The sequence below is a fragment of the Rhinoderma darwinii genome, chromosome 1 (assembly GCF_050947455.1).
Source record: "Rhinoderma darwinii isolate aRhiDar2 chromosome 1, aRhiDar2.hap1, whole genome shotgun sequence".
NCBI lineage: Eukaryota > Metazoa > Chordata > Amphibia > Anura > Rhinodermatidae > Rhinoderma > Rhinoderma darwinii.
In genome coordinates, this window is record NC_134687.1 from 313,862,426 (window position 1) to 313,875,039 (window position 12,614).

The 12,614-nt window shown below is 42.7% G+C and overlaps 1 protein-coding gene across 2 annotated transcripts in view; it reads right to left on the reverse strand.

Moving 5' to 3' along the window:
- CPLX1 (complexin 1) overlaps positions 1-12,614 on the reverse strand; it is a 199,843-nt gene that overhangs the window by 48,203 nt on the left and 139,026 nt on the right. The gene's annotated exons all lie outside the window — the stretch shown is intronic.

Consider the following 12,614-nt stretch of genomic DNA (forward strand, 5'->3'; position numbering starts at 1 on the left):
AAAAAAATTAAATGGAAGTTGGGAATAACCGTTCCCAATAGAATTCTTTTTATAGGGGGCAGTGAATGAACTATGTTAATACAACGTTCCAGGCCCAAAATTTTTCCCTCTGCTATTATGTAACCCCCTCCCTAGAGCACTTTTCAGGCCACTGTCTGTTACTGATCCTTTTAACAGTTACGCAGAACACAGTTGTAAAAGATACAGAGATAGAATATTTACTGGAATTTTACAAAATTCCCACTGGTAAAATGTCATAAATATATGTATATGGCTATTATTATTTTACCACCTTACAATGTGATCCATTCAGCAACATGGCGAGTACAAGTAAATGTACTGTAATAGAAGCTCCAACTTGCATTACATTTTCCAAGACCGATATCTAAACCTGTATTTTTCCAGTTGTGTCCGTGTACTTTGCATACACTGCAAATTAAATTCTCAAAAGTAATCTTTTACAGAGAGCAGCTAACAGAAAGGAATTGAAGGGAAACTTTTGTTCTGTCTGACAAGGTGCTTAAATCATAGCTCAGTTGCTTAGACACTCCTCCGGGTATTGGACAGAATAAGTGTTAATCAATCCCCTAGGAGAAGTGGAAAAGATAAACAAATAGACAAAAATCAATGCCTCGCTCCAAGGTTTGCATTTCTTTCATCTATTTATTTTTTTTTTTTATTTATTTATAAATGTAGCTTTAATCTATTGTATTTCTAGGATTATATAGGATAATATATAGAGGACGTTCGTTAAATGCAACCAAATGAATTAAGCAGAAAAAAATACCCTTTCATTCTAAAATTCGCCCTAGTCTCTAGTTTATTTTGCAGTGGCACTACTCACGCACAAGGAACCATGATTCTATATCATGTACTGATAAGGCTAAGAAGCTTGAAAAAATTGCTGTCATTACAGTCTGTATCTGATGTATACACCAGTGGTTGTGGACGCATAAATATCCACTGGCGTATAAAGGAACAATTTGCATGTCCTTGAAAGAGGATTAATTGCCTTGTTATGAAATGCATGAAGTGAATGAACTATGTTAATACCATTAGATTTAGAAAGGCAAGACAATTTTAAGCACCCCCATAAATAATAATATATGTGTTTTCCAATAAAGTACATTAACTTTTTTATTTTAATAGAAATAACAGATTGCATCAGAATGCTATTTATATTCTAATGAGCTTCAAACCCTCTCCCAATGGGGTAGGTTTCTAAGGCTGGGTTCACATAGGCATGACAGGGACATGACAATAATTTCAGTGGAAAAAAATCCATAGGAAAAGAAAATGGCTATAGTAACAAGGGGAGTATGTAAGCCAGTCACGTACTTAGCTTGACCAGATCCACCAGCGTCTTGTCCTGCCAGCCAGCACCATAACGAGTCTAGCGGCGTGGCTGGCAGGCATACCGAGTGGTATTAAAGGGTGGAGAGTTAAAGGCTTATAATTAAAACGGCAATGCATAGACCTTGTTGCCAGATATAATCTGTTATACCCTAGCTAAGCTTGTTGGATCGTGGGATTTGCATTGTATTTGACTCCTGAATGACTTGACTTGTTTGACTCATCTTTTGCTTCATTCCATAGTACCGATTACTTTGCTCTGCTACATCCCCATCACTACATCTTGGCTTGTCAGACTACCCTCCTGAACTACCTGAAACTGTACCACATACCCGGTTCCGCTACATCACTGTTACCAACCCTTGGCTTTTCCGACTAAGTTATGCTTCTCCCCTGGTAACACATTTGTATTAGTTTGACTCCTGTTGCCGACTTCTGGATTGCCTGACCTTGTTTCTATTCTCCTGTATACCTTTGGTACGTTATAGTGACTTTTATGTTTGTCGTTACCCCTAGCAACTGTATCTCTTATAATGTACTTTGGTTTAATTCCCCACCTTATAAATGCTATGCAGGGAATTAACCACCAGATTAGCTAGATGCCAGCTGAGTGCAGGATTCATAGGAATCAGACTGTGACAACGACAGCGGCAGGGTAACCAGCTTAGGTGTCCTGATCTTCACATTCTCTGCAACATTAGGGAAAAAGGCAGAAGAAAACCATACCATGGAAGGCTTCCACCAACATTCTCTCCTATAAAGGATGAGAAGTCAAATGCGTAAACAAGCATTTGACCCCAAATGGGCGGGGGGGGGGGGGGTGGAGCAGGTAATGGTATGAGCCAACATGTGAAAGGGGCCCCATTGTGCATTTCTCTATAGGGCCCCAACTTCTCAATGTAAGCCTTTGCATGGTTGCATAATTCATAAAAAAAAAAAACATGCAGCAAAACAGTACTTTGTGAACAAGGTCTAAGGGCAAGTTCATATGAGCACAATTTTTCATGCTGAAAAGCCCTTGTGGAAAGATTTTACTTAGAAGTTAATAGTACTGTTTTAAAAGTTTCATTTACACTGTGTGGTTAAAAACAGCACAATTTGTAGGACTTTTTTTTATATATATTTAACTGCCGCATGTTCTACTCCTTGCATTTTTGCATTTAAATATTATTTTTTTCCAGTTCACTAGAGCAAGAAAATTTACAATGTGGTACTACAATACACTTGTCATTAGCAGCATTTCCTAATATCTACCCTATATAAAATACCTATGTTCACATTCCTATTAGGGTCCATTCTGTCAGGTTTCCATTGCTCTCTGTTGTTAAAATAGTTTTGTCTGCTTCTCTGCTTCTCTTCATGCAAACCTGATGGACCCATTATATTAGTTAATGGATGAAGATCAGTTAAGATCCGCAATGCAGGGGTGCAGCAAGGGCCCAAAGGCCCCTCTATTACATAAGAAGATACCAGTATTCTAAATAGCACATGGTAAGTGCGGGCCCTGTTACAGATTTTGTATTGAGCCCAGGAGCAGGGTAAGAATGGCCCACCAGAGTACCAGAGGATCCTCAGGTAGGCCGAAACTCTGACCCAATAATGGGTCCCAAAAGGTCTAGCAGAAGACAACCTCATTTGAAGCTGACCAGGGAGCCAAGCACTTGCAACTAAGATCTATTTCTTATGGGTGATTCACAAATAACCTATTAGACCTAATTTACAATATGTCCTATGCATACAACAAGTGGATGTGCACGTATTTTGTAAAGATGGTGAGTGGGCCCTCTTAATTATTCCCTCTGGTGGGCCCAAGGGACCCCAGTTCTACATAGGAGTTACACCTGTGCCGTTACACAATGAATTGGTTATATTCATCATAGCTCCTGTAGCAGAAGCAATGACGCCAGTTAGAATAATTTTTTTATGTAATATGATAGAAATATACATTTTCTATACTTTTCTGTATTTCTATTAAACTGAAATGGAGAGATGAGAGACCTTTTACCTGAACTTTTTCCCCCTTCTATTTCTTACATCAGGACATTCAAAATTCCAGACAATGATCGTTAAAAACTTGAGAATAATTTTAATGTGTGTTGGACAATCTAGATTTCCATAGTATTGTCAAGACTAGGATTGCATTAAAAAAAGGGGCATGCTAGTCCAAGCAAATAAATGAAAATGAAAACAAATCAATAAAGCTAGAAGAAAGACATTAGAGACTTGAAGAAATGCTGCATCAGTATGAAGAGTTTAAAAGCCTAGAAACTATTTCTAGATGATTTACATAAAGAGCTAGAGACAATTATATAAGCCCTAAGGAATACAGAAATTGAGCTTATTATGTTCCTATTATTTAAAGGATTCGATTATAGTACAGTCAAATCATGTAACTCTGTTAAACAAACACATGAGGCCCTTAGCTTTTCATTCACGGTGCATTTGAGCCTTCCGTGGCAGGTATACGTCGGGAGTATTTCTCAATGTATACCTTTTCACGGAAGCATTTGCCGAATGCAACAGTATTGCAAAAAAAAAAAAAAAAAAAACTAGAATGTGGTAATCTTTTTTCTGCAACATACCTCTGTATTGAATAGTGTAGTCATCTACGATAGTCCATACAGTAAAAAAAGGAATGACGGCACATGCTTTCCAAAAGGACACTATTTTAGCATACGTCATGTCAATGTAGCATTGCAGGCACAGTCTGCATAGAGCCTAAGTAAGAAATGGATGACCCCAAAAAAAGTATACATGGATACAATATTTGTCACTATTTAGCACTTTGATACTTTATGGCAGGTGCTGTATTCATTCCTTTGCTAGTTAGAAGTAGGTTCTTTGCTCTTACCATAATATAAATGTAAGGGACAGAAATCTGCTCTGAGTATCGTTTTTTGCCCTCAGAGTACCAGATGTTAAACCTTCATTCAATTGTGTCCCTTAAAAAATAAATTTCAAGGAGCTACTGCGTTTTTGTTTGTTATGTTTCATAGACTATAATAAAGCAAAACAGGATATTTAGAGTTTTTTTCTCTTTTAGTAATGGCGAGATGAGAGGTTGGGACTGTAATGGTTTTAGCAGAGGAATTCAAGGATATAAAGATAATTATTCTTTTGTCTCTCTCTGTTTACTGCATATTTTTCTTTTATTCCTAAACGATTTGAGTGAACACTGTTTTTGGCTTTGCAACATGGAATGTGAAGCATATTAACCATTAGTAAAACTATTTATTGGATAGAAGTACAAAAGGATACAAAAGGATAAGTACAGAATACCCCTGTAACGTCCACGGCCACGGACCATCGTTCTGACTCACCCCTCGACGGCCGCGGCCATGGATCTGTGAGTGTTGGCCCGCATCTCCTCCCCAGGAGACGCCAGCACTCACTTCCGCTCTGCTCTACAGTGTTCCGCAGGGTGCCCGCGCACGCTTGTCCCCGTCCCTATAGGGCCAGCGCGCACATAAATTATGTTACAAATTAGCCCTGGACTATAAAAGGGGCTCTGCCCTTTCACTCCTTGCCTGAGCATTGTTTATATTCCTGTGTTAGTCTTTCAAATGGTCCCTTAGTCATATTCTGTTCCCTGTGTTTCCGTGCCCTGCTACCTGTATCCTGTGTCCCGCCAGCTGCTACTCAGCTACGGCGTTGAGGCCTAGTAGGTCCACATACCCACAGATTGTGACAGTACGCTCAGGCCATGGACCCTGCTGACCAACCCAAGACCATTACGACATCACAAGCCATGCATGCAGACCTACGAGACCTTCGGTAATGACAGGACCAACTCCTCCTGGCGGTGAATTCCGTTGCACATCAGCTGGATGCGCAGGCTGCAGTTGCCATAGCACCTGTTCCTGTTGCTCCGGCTGTTCCTCCTGCTAAACCTCCTGTCAGTACCAGTGCCGATTTCCGATTCTCGCTGCCATTACCCTCATGGCTACAACGGAGACGCAAGGGCCTGCAGGGAATTTCTGAGCCAGTGCCAGATCCACTTCATGCCAGAGCATTTCCTTCTAATGGCGAAGATCGCATTCGTAGTCTCTCTCCTTACTGGCAAGGCCCTGGCATGGGCGAATCCCTTCTTGGAACGTCAGGGAGCAGAGATCCGTGTTTCCTACAAACTTTCCACACAGTATTTGAGCACCCTGGATGAGTCTCTTCAGCAGCTGCATCCTTGCTGACCCTGCGCCAAGGAGACACCTCTGTGGGCGAGTATGCCATTCAGTTCTGTACCCTGGCGTCAGAGCTGACCTGGAACAACGATGCCTTAGTGGCCGCATTCTGGCAGGGTCTATACTCTGATATCAAGGACAAGGAGATCTGCCTTCTACCCTAGATTACCTCATTCTTCTAGCTACCTGGATTGACATGAGGATTCAGGAACGGTCTCAAGAGGTTCACCGGGCCAAAAAACTTCCTAGCCTGGCTCCCACATTCCAGCAACCCCTGTTGCCCTCATCAGCTGCTCCACCTGAGGAGCCTATGTAAGTAGACCGCCTCAAATTGTCTGTCCAAGAGAAACAGCGCAACGTTTTGTGGCCTCGAAGGCCATGTTGTGCGTCTGCGCCCCCAAAAAACAAAAAAACTCCAGTGCCTAGGTTTGGTTGGAGAGGCAAGCCTAGGCGGAACGGCGCCAAATAAAAGGCTCTCTCCCAAATTGTCCATTCCCGTGACCATAGTGTCCGGTGAGAAGACGCACCGGGTCTCTGCCTGGACTCTGGGTCTGTGGCAAACTTCATCCAACAGCACCTAGTGAATCAGCTCCGGTTGCAGACGGCTCCCTTGGAAACACTCCTGGCTGTTGCCTCAGTGAACGGTCTACCTCTGCCCGATCCCATCATGTCCGAGACAAAGCCACTGAAACTCCAAGTGAGAGCTCCTCTTACCGAGCAGATTACATTTCTCGTCTTGCCCAAAATCATCAATCCGGTGTTGCTGGGCCTGCCCTGGCTCCGGCGTCATGTCCCGATCCTGGTTTGGAATTCCAGGGAGGTTCTCCAGTGGGGCTCCAAGTGCCTCCACCGCTTCCTGTTACAGGTTCATCCTGTTCTGCCTCCAATGCCTCGTTGACAGGATTAGCTACTTATTTTTCAGATTTTGCGGACTTCTTTGGCAAGAAGGAGGCTGAGATGCTTGCCCCACACCGGGCGTACTACTCAACCAGATCACGGTCAAAAACAAATACCCTTTGCCACTGATCCCAGAATTATTTGATCGCATACGAGGAGCCAAGATCTCTAAACTAGACTTGCCTGGGGCCTCCAACCTTATCTGAATCCGTCAAGTTGACGAGTGGAAGAAGGCATTTAACACCCGAGACGGGCACTATGAATACCTGGTGATGCCCTTTGGCCTGTGTAACGCTCCCGCGGTCTTCCAAGAATTTGTCAATGAGATCTTCCGAGATCTCCTCTATGTCTGTGTTGTAGTCTATCCTAATGACATTTTGATCTTCTCGACAGATCCAACGACACATCGGAGGCATGTCTGTCAAGTCCTGCTGCGATTAAGAGAGAATCGCCTGTATGCCAAGTTGGAGAAATGTACTTTTGAAAAAAATTCTTTGCCCGTCCTAGGCTACATCATCTCGGATCAGGGTCTCAAGAAGGATCCTGAGAAAGTGAAGTCTGTCCTGGAGTGGCCACGTCCTCAGGGCCTGCAGGCCATACAGCGTTTTTTGGAATTCGCTTACTTCTACTGGCAGTTTATCCCAAATTGCTCTTCACTGATGGCCCCATGTCTACCCTTAATAAGAAAGGTATGAATGCCAAGGTGTGGACTTCAGAGGCAGAATTACCATTTAATAGCCTCAAGAATGCCTTCACTTCAGCCTCGATCCTCCATCGTCTCGGCAGTTCTCGTTGGAGGTGGATGCTTATTCTGTTGGTGCAGGTGCACTTCTGTTCCAGAGAGGCTTCAAAGGAAAGGCAGTAGTATGTGACTATTACTCAAGACTTTTTTCCTCCACAGAGCGCAATTACTCTATTGGGGATCGGGAGTTACTGGGCATCAAATTAGCTCTGGAGGAGTGGAGACATCTGCTTGATGGCGCAGCTCACCCCATCCTGATATACACCGACCACAAGAACCAAACCTATTTCCAGTCAGCTAAATGGATAAACCCCCGTCAAGCCAGGTGGTGTCTGTTCTTCACCCATTACCAATTTGTACTCCACTACCGTCCCGCTCACAAAAATGTGAGGACCGATGCCCTGTCCAGATCGTTTTGAAACAGATGACACTGTGGAGTCACCTCAAAGTATCATAGACCCGTCCTCCATTGTCACTGCTAATCCTTTGCAAGTTAGAGACATCCCTCCGTGGAGGACTTCTATTCGGTTGGCAGACAGGAGAATTCTCCGCTGTAGACACAGCTCCAAACTGGTTGGGCACGCTGGTGTTTGTAAAACTCGAGACCTGATAGCTTGTCATTTCTGGTGGCCCACTCTGCCCAAAGATTTGTCTCGTCCTGCACTGTGTGTGCTTTTATCAAGGTGGCTCACTCCAAGCCTGCCGGCCTGCACCAACCTCTGCCTGTACGCAATTCTCCCTGGCAACATGTTACAATGGACTTTGTCACTGATCTTCTTTCCTCAGCAGGATGCAACACTGGCTGGCTGGTCGTGGATCGGTTCTCGAGGATGGCACATTTTATCCCGCTAACCGGCCTACCTTCTGCTCCTCGACTGGCAAGTCTCTTCATTTAGCGCATCTTCCGCTTGCATGGCTTGCCCCTTCACATTGTGTCCGATCGGGGGATTCAGTTCACCTCAAAATTCCGGGGTGCCCTCTGTAAACTCCTGGATGTGAGATTGGACTTTTCCTCAGCCTACCACCCCCAAACCAATGGTCAAGTCGAGAGGATTAACCAGATCATGGAGAATTATCTCCGCCACTTCATCTCCATGCAGCATGATGACTGGGTCCAGCTTCTTCCATGGGCCTTATTCTCGTATAACAACCACACAAGTGAGTCCATTACTTCCACACCATTCTACGTTGTGTACAGTCAACATCCCTCTTCCTGTGTCGGCTACATCTCAGGTACCTGCAGCTGACATTTGGGGACTTTCTGCAAATCTGGCAACAGACCCGGTCCTCCATTCTGCTGGCAGTCGATCGCATGAAGCGAAACGCGGATACAAAGAGAAGAGAGAAGAGAGACTCCTCAGTATTTTCCGGCTACCAAAGTCTGGCTGTCCTCAAGCAATATCCGTCTGAAGGTGCCTTCATACAAATTTGCTCCCTGGTTCCTCTGACCTTTTGAGATCCTGCAACAGATTAATCCTGTCCTATAAGCTTCGGCTGCCTCCTACCCTCAAAATCCCCAAATCCTTTCATGTGTCCCTCCTGAAGTCTGTGGTCCTGAACCGCTACACTAAAACTCTTAGCCCTGCAGTTGCTCCTAGATGTTCTTCCGATGTGTTTGAGGTAAAGGAGATCCTGGACTTCAAGAAAGTAGGAGGAAGAACTTTTTATTTGGTGGATTTGAAGGGGTTTGGTCCAGAGGAGATGTCCTGGGAGCCAGAAGAGAACCTCAATGCCCCTGCTTTCATTAAGAAATTTCTCTCTCGCTCTGGTACCAAGAAAATAGGGCATAAGAGGGGGGATACTGTAAGGTCCACGGCCGCGGACCATCGTACTGACTTACCCCTCGATGGCCTCGGCCATGGATCTGTAAGTGCTGGCCCGCATCTCCTCCCCAGGAGACGCCAGCACTCACTTCCGCTCTGCTCTGCAGTGTCCAGTAGGGTGCGCGCACACGCTCATGACCGGTCTTAAAGGTCCAGCGCGCACACAAGAATAATATTACAAATTAGCCCTAATGACTCTGAAACTATAAAAGGAGCTCTGCCCTTTCACTCCTTGCCTGAGCGTTGTTTGTATTCCTATGTTAGTCTTGCAAATGGTCCCTTAGTCGTATTCGGTTCCCTGTGTTCCCGTGCCCTGCTACCTGTATTCTGTGTCCCGTGCTGTATATGTTCCTGTGCCATCTCTAGTGTTGGAGTCGTGTTGTGCCGTCTGCTTTGCCTACTGACTTACACCACGTCTGGTGCCATTCGCCACGTTTTGCCTCTCCTGCTGCCAAGGTCCCATCTGTGCCTAAGCTGTTGCTACTGTCTGGACTATTACAGGTACCGTTGTGCTTGGACTTTATATTGACTTGGTACACTGCTGTTGAGCCAGCTGCTACTTCGCTACGGCGGTGCGGCCCAGATCGTGACAACCCTATTGTCTTATATATGGGTGCCAGTGAGGGAGATTTGTGGGGTGGACTCACTAGCATTTAGAAGCCAGAACCTAGTGAATTCAGTCATGTGTAATGATAGATTAAGACCGTCTCTTGCTGTTGTTCAGCCCCTTTTAGTCAGATGCCGACCAAAAGGAGATGTACAATAAAATAAGACTCGACCTGACAAGTTGGATATTTTCCGTTGCTGCTGGAGTTTAGTCATCACATTTGAGAAATCTACTATAACAAACGACAGATCTGCGCCAATATAGACACCACAGTCGCCACTATTATCAATATTCACTTGTTCCACATCATTGTAGAGATACTGGATGCAGAGATCTGCGGTTTGTCATAAGTACAATCTAAGCAGATCGGATATGAACAACTAGTAGTTCCTTCTAAAGTCACTAATGTATGGCTAGCTTATAACATACCAGGATTTAGAAAGAAAATAATGTTACAGTCTTTTCTAGCTGTCCTAGTGCCAGTTCCCACATCTTAAGAAATGTATTATTTCTCTTTCCTGACAGTCATTCACAGTAGTAATAAATGTAAAATTATTTATGTTTTGTGTCAAGTCATGCACTATCTGTATAAAATGTTGTCGTTCTCAGAGAATTAATAAGTAAGAATAGATTATATAAGAATATACGACATATCTGTCTAGAGCTTAAAGGCAATTGCAGATTTTCCATTTGAAAAAAAGGGCTACTGGAAAAAGATAATAAACACACAGAAAATGTATCTGTATTTATACACCTAGAAATCAAGGCAGAAAATCGTAAAGGTATTTTTAATTTTTTTTCAAATGTATTCACTTTCAAATCTAGGTTTTTGTGTCTTAGGCATCATGCAAAATTCAGAGCTGTGCACACGAGATCCTGCGGCTAAGTACTAGGTCTGTCGCTATATGGTGCCTCTGTACCGTGTGCTCGGGGCAATTTGTTATTGGCACTGTTGCCAAATGTGTTTTGCTGTGCCTTTAACAGCATGATTGGGAGCTGTTCCAATGCTTCTACAACAACAGAAGAATGGACTGTGTTGGACTTTTATTGCCATATTAATGCTACTCTATTTTATGCTATTGCACTGTTTAATATGTGTACATTAACACTTTGATTACCTATTGCAGCGCTAGTGGGACACTGTATTATGCATGCTATAATGCTTTGTTATGTTGAAAATTATGTTATGCATCTATGTGTTATCTGCGGCTACTAGCTGTCACTACAGTACCAGTGACGTAATATATAGAGCTACCTAGCGGGAAGTAGAGATAATGGGGGAACTTAATAACTTTTCCATGCCGGTTTTCTGGTGTGGAAAAGTCGCAAATGCATCAAAAGTCACAGTTGCGCAAAAAAAAAAAAAAGATTTTTTGATTCATTTACACTGCCGATGCCACTTTCCCCCAAAAAGGGTGGGCTTAATGGAAGGGGGCTTGGCCTGCGGCGGCCTGACATATTTACTATTATTTATGCCAGAAACTAGCGGAATTATGGCAGATATCTACACTAGCTCGTAGCTTTCAGACAGCCAAAGATGTGCCTAATTTAATATTTAATCTTAACAAACTAGGCCCATCTTACTCCAGCTATCGTTATATTAAGACAGGTTTATTAAATACCAGTCTTTTAAATCTCAACCCGTGTGTGTGCAGTGGAGCACAAGTGTGAGTCAGGGAGAGCTGCTGCAGCTTGGTAAAGAGAGAGCAGGGCCTTCCAGCTCCTAAGCCTGGTCAGAGGCTGCAGGATGGAGGTCCTCCCTATAAGGGAGAGACTTTGGGGGAATAAGGTAATGTTCGGACAGTGGTCTGGCAAGCGATAGTTATATGAACGCTTGTTCAAGATCATTGCCCTGTATAAACAGGACAACGATCAGCCGATGGACGAGCTCGTTTATCGACTGATCGTATAGTTTATATAGCAATAAATATTATCATTGTCGGCAGCACACCTCACTGTGTAAACAGGGAGATGTGCTGCCGACATGATGGAAATGGATGGAGACGAGCGATTGTGGTAAAGATTGCTCATCCCCATACATTACTGATCAAAGCTCCTTGTAAAAGGAGCAAACGAGCGACGATCAACGAGCTGTGTCATTGATCAGCCCTTGTTTTACAGCCCATATTGGCCAATATAAAAGGATCCAATGTGTGTAAGGCCAGCTTAAAATGAACTTTGCACTTGCATTGTATGCTGTTAGTTTGTAGGCTAATAATTCTAAAAAGAATCAATATATAACAAGCAACCAACAAAGTCCTATTTAGTTAAATATTGTAAAGTGTATTGTAAGGAGTAACTATTCATACATTTATTGGACAAGAGGATTGTGTAAAACACATGTAGAACATTTTTTACTCGCAGTAACTGTGTGGCAAAGAAATTCTATAAAAATAAGAACATTTTATTAATGTCATAATATATTTAATTAATGTACTAACCACATACAAAACAGACAATTTTATTAAAAAGTGTCAATGGACTACCAAGAATTGACAATATATTTTCCAGTCTTGATAAGGGTGACAGAGGGGAGTTATTTGGTATTAACCCGCTTTTATTTCAGGAAAGCGAAAACATCCAGAAGTAATTTTTCAATAAAAGAAAGTGGGTTATTCCCAAATAACTATCCTCTGTCAACCTTATCAAGACTGCATTTTTTTTTTGTCAATTAATGGTAGTCCATGAAGACTTTTTAATATAATTGTTTGTTTTGTATGTGGTTAGTACAGTAATTAAAGATATTATAATATAGTGATATTAATAACAGTTTCTTATTTTTATATAATTTTTTGCCACATAGTTAGTGGGAGTTAAAAATGTTCGGCTTTTGTTTTACACAATCCCGTTGTCCAATAAATGTATTGTAGCTTTGAGACAAATAAACATACAGTGTAGGACTCAATTAGGAAGACAGTGTCATGAATAGATGATAACTTCTTATAGTTCTACCATAAAATGAATATTGACAAGGTTGTAATTTTACATGCACGTTGTGTTCTTGTTTACATGTC